Consider the following 5,501-nt stretch of genomic DNA (forward strand, 5'->3'; position numbering starts at 1 on the left):
ATTAACCGAAACATTGATACATGTGTGTTATGTGAACAACAAGGAGTCCCTAGTAAGCCTCTTGTATAACTAGCTTGTTGATTAATAGATGATCATAGTTTCATGATCATGAACATTGGATGTTATTAATAACAAGGTTATGTCATTATGTGAATGATGTAATGGACACACCCAATTAAGCGTAGCATAAGATCACGTCATTAAGTTCATTTTCTATAAGCTTTCGATACATAGTTACCTAGTCCTTTCGACCATGAGATCATATAAATCACTTATGCCGGAAGGGTACTTTGATTACATCAAACGCCACTGCGTAAATGGGTGGTTATAAAGGTGGGATTATGTATCCGGAAAGTATGAGTTGAGGCATATGGATCAACAGTGGGATTTGTCCACCCCGATAACGGATAGATATACTCTGGGCCCTCTCGGCGGAATGTCATCTAAATTAGCTTGCAAGCATATGAATGGTTCATAAGAGAACACATACCACGGTACGAGTAAAGAGTACTTGTCATGAGACGAGGTTGAACAAGGTATAGAGATACCGATGATCAACCCCGGACAAGTAAAATATCGCGTGACAAAGGGAATCGGTATCATATGTAAATGGTTCATTCGATCACTAAGTCATCGTTGAATATGTGAGAGCCATTATGGATCTCCGGATCCCGCTATTGGTTATTAGTCGGAGAGAGGTCTCAACCATGTCTGCATAGTTCGCGAACCGTAGGGTGACACACTTAAGGTTTGATGTCGTTTAAGTAGATTTGGAATATGGAATGGAGTTAGAAGTTTTGTTCGGAGTCTCGGATAGGATCCAGGACATCACGAGGAGTTCCGGAATGGTCCGGAGAATAAGATTCATGTATAGGAAGTCATTTTCCAAGTTTGAAAATGATCCGGTGCATTTACGGAAAGTTCTAGAAGGTTCTAGAAAAGTCCGGAAGAAATCACCATGGAAAGTTGAGTCCCGAAGGGACTCCACCTAGCATGGCCGGCCAGCCTAAGGAGGAGGAGTCCCAGGTGGACTCCACCCCATGGTGTCCGGCCACCCCCCCCCCCCCCCAAGGACAAGGTGGGAGTCCCACCTTGAGTAGGAGTCCCACCTTGGGTAGGTTTCCCACCTTATGGCAAGTTCTTGAGTTGGGGTCTTATTCGAAGACTTGGAGTCTAACTCTTGGGGGTTCCACCTATAAAAAGAGGGACAAGGGGAGGGTGGCCGGCCACTCTAGCCTCCACCTTGGCCGCACCCCTTTGAGGGCCGGCGTCCAAGCCCCCTGATACGTCTCCAACGTATCGATAATTTCTTATGTTCCATATGCCACTTTATTGATGATACCTACATGTTTTATACATACTTTATGTCATATTTATGCATTTTCCGGCACTAACCTATTAACGAGATGCCGAAGAGCCAGTTGCTGTTTTCTGCTGTTTTTGGTTTCGGAAATCCTAGTAAGGAAATATTCTCGGAATTGGACGAAATCAACGCCCAGCATCTTAGAATCCCACGAAGCTTCCAGAACACCTGAGAGCCACCAGAGGAGGGCCCTGTGGGCCCCAGATGATAGGCTGGCGCGGCCAGGGGGTGGGCCGCGCCCCCCTGTTGTGTCGTCGCCTCCTCGACCTTCCAACTCCGCCTCTTCGCCTATTTAGGCCTCCCTGACCTAAATCCTCGACACCGATTGACGAAACCAGAGAAAACCTTCCAGAGCCGCCGCCATCGCGAAACTCCAATTCGGGGGACAGAAGTCTCTGTTCTGGCACCCTGCCGGGACGGGGAATTGCCCCCAGAGTCATCTCCACCGCCGTCTCCACCGCCATCTTCACCGCCATTGCTGTCTCCATGATGAGGAGGGAGTAATTCACCCCCGGGGCTGAGGGCTCCGTGATGTCTACGGGAGCTTCTATTCTTGTAGACAGTGTTGGGCCTCCAAGAGCAGAGGTTTGTAGAACAGCAGCAAGTTTCCCTTAAGTGGATCACCCAAGGTTTATCGAACTCAGGGAGGAAGAGGTCAAAGATATCCCTCTCATGCAACCCTGCAACCACAAAGCAAGAAGTCTCTTGTGTCCCCAACACACCTAATAGGTGCACTAGTTTGGCGAAGAGATAGTGAAATACAGGTGGTATGAATAAGTATGAGCAGCAGCAACGGCACCAGAAAAGTGCTTGCTGGCGTGTAGTTGATAGTGATGATATTGCGGACAGTACAGATGCAGTAAAACAGTAAACAAGCAGCGATATCAGTATTTAGGAACAAGGCCTAGGCATTATACTTTCACTAGTGGACACTCTCAACATTGATCACATAACAGAATAAATAAATAGATGCTAGACTCTACACTCTCTTCTCTTGTTGGATGATGAACACCACTAATTGTGTAGGATTACACGAACCCTCAATGCCGGAGTTAACAAGCTCCACAATATTCGATATTCATATTTAAATAACCTTAGAGTGCACGACAGATCAACATAACTAAACCAAGTACTAACATAGCATGCACACTGTCACCTTCACGCTACGAAAGGAGGCATAGATCACATCAATACCATCATAGCAATAGTTAACTTCATAATCTACAAGAGATCACAATCATAGCCTATGCCAAGTACTACACGATGCACACACTGTCACCATTACACCGTGGAGGAGGAATAGACTACTTTAATAACATCACTAGAGTAGCACATAGATAAATTGTGATACAAAACACATTGCAATCATAAAGAGATATAAATAAGCACTTCACTATGCCATTCATAACAGTGAATAAGTATTCTGTGAAATATAGCCTAAGAGACCCACACGGTGCACACACTGTCACCTTTACACACGTGGGACAAGGAGTCTCCGGAGATCACATAAGTAAAATCCACTTGACTAGCATAATGACATCTAGATTACAAGCATCATCATATGAATCTCAATCATGTAAGGCAGCTCATGAGATTATTGTATTGAAGTACATAGGAGAGAGATTAACCACATAGCTACCGGTACAGCCCCGAGCCTCGATGGAGAACTACTCCCTCCTCATGGGAGACAGCAGCGGTGATGAAGATGGCGGTGGAGATGGCAGCGGTGTCGATGGAGAAGCCTTCCGGGGGCACTTCCTCATCCCGGCGGCGTGCCGGAACAGAGACTCCTGTCCCCCAGATCTTGGCTTCGCGATGGCGGCGGCTCTGGAAGGTTTCTCGTACCGTGGCTTTTCCGTCTCGATGTTTTAGGTCAGGGACCTTTATATAGGCGAAGAGGCGGCGTCAGAAGGGGTCTGGGGCCACCAGACAATAGGGCGGCGCGGCCAGGGCCTGGGCTGCGCCAGCCCCATGTGTGGGCCCCCTGTGGGTCCTCTTTGGCGACTCTCGGGTGTTCTGGAAGCTCCCGGGGATTCTAAGATGTGGGGCGTTGATTTCGTCCGATTCTGAGAATATTTCCTTACTAGGATTTCTGAAACCAAAAACAGCAGAAAACAGCAACTGGCCCTTCGGCATCTCGTCAATAGGTTAGTTCCGGAAAACGCATAAATATGACATAAAGTATGCATAAAACATGTAGATATCATCAATAATGTGGCATGGAACATAAGAAATTATCGATACGTCGGAGACGTATCAGCATCCCCAAGCTTAGTTTCTGCTCGTCCCGAGCAGGTAAACGATAACAAAGATAATTTCTGGAGTGACATGCCATCATAACCTTGATCATACTATTGTAAACACATGTAATGAATGCAGCGATCAAAACAATGGTAAATGATATGAGTAAACAAATGAATCATATAGCAAAGACTTTTCATGAATAGTACTTTCAAGACAAGCATCAATAAGTCTTGCATAAGAGTTAACTCATAAAGCAATAATTTCATAGTATAGGTATCGAAGCAACACAAAGGAAGATTAAGTTTCAGCGGTTGCTTTCAACTTGTAACATGTATATCTCATGGATATTGTCAACATAGAGTAATATAACAAATGCAATATACAAGTATGTAGGAATCAATGCACAGTTCACACAAGTGTTTGCTTATTGAGATGGAGAGAAATAGGTGAACTGACTCAACATAAAAGTAAAAGAATGGCCCTTCGCAGAGGGAAGCATTGATTGCTATATTTGTGCTAGAGCTTTTGTTTTGAAAGCAAGAAACAATTTTGTCAACGGTAGTAATAAAGCATATGTGTCATGTAAATTATATCCTACAAGTTGCAAGCCTCATGCATAGTATACTAATAGTGCCCGCACCTTGTCCTAATTAGCTTGGATTACCGGGATTATCATTGCAATGCACATGTTTCAACCAAGTGTCACAAAGGGGTACCTCTATGCCGCCTGTACAAAGGTCTAAGGAGAAAGCTCGCATTGGATTTCTCGCTATTGATTATTCTCAACTTAGACATCCATACCGGGACAACATAGACAACAGATAATGGACTCCTCTTTAATGGTTAAGCATTCAACAATTATTAATTTTCTCATATGAGGTTGAGGATGTTTGTCCAAAACTGAAACTTCCACCATGGATCATGGCTTTAGTTAGCGGCCCAATGTTCTTCTCTAACATTATGCATGCTCTAACCATTCTAGCGGTAAATCTCCCTTACTTCAGACAAGACGAACATGCATAGCAACTCACATGATATTCAACAAAGAGTAGTTGATGGCGTCCCCAGGAACATGGTTATCGCACAGCAAGCAACTTAATAAGAGATAAAGTGCATAAGTACATATTCAATACCAGAATAGTTTTTAGGCTATTTGTCCCATGAGCTATATATTGTAAAGGCAAAGGATAGAAATTTTAAAGGTAGCACTCAAGCAATTTACTTTGGAATGGCGGAGAAATACCATGTAGTAGGTAGGTATGTTGGACACAAATGACATAGTGATTGGCTCAAGGATTTTGGATGCATGAGAAGTATTCCCTCTCGATACAAGGTTTAGGCTAGCAAGGCTATTTGAAACAAACACAAGAATGAACCGGTGCAGCAAAACTCACATAAAAGACATATTGTAAACATTATAAGACTCTACACCGTCTTCCTTGTTGTTCAAACTCAATACTAGAAATTATCTAGACCTTGGAGAGACCAATTATGCAAACCAAATTTAGCAAGCTCTATGTATTTCTTCATTAATAGGTGCAAAGTATATGATGCAAGAGCTTAATCATGAGCACAACAATTGCCAAGTATCACATTATTCAAGACATCATACCAATTACTACATGTAGCATTTCCCGTTTCCAACCATATAACAATTAACGAAGCAGTTTCAACCTTCGCCATGAAAATTAAAGGGTAAGAACACATGTGTTCATATGAACCAGCGGAGCGTGTCTCTCTCCCACACAAGCATTTATTCAAACAAAAACAAAAATAGAAACACACAAACGCTCCAAGTAAAGTACATAAGATGTGACCGAATAAAAATTTAGTTTCAAGAGAAGGAACCTGATAATTTGTTGATGAAGAAGGGGATGCCTTGGGCATCCCCAAG

This window comes from Lolium perenne, chromosome 2, assembly GCF_019359855.2.
Source record: "Lolium perenne isolate Kyuss_39 chromosome 2, Kyuss_2.0, whole genome shotgun sequence".
NCBI lineage: Eukaryota > Viridiplantae > Streptophyta > Magnoliopsida > Poales > Poaceae > Lolium > Lolium perenne.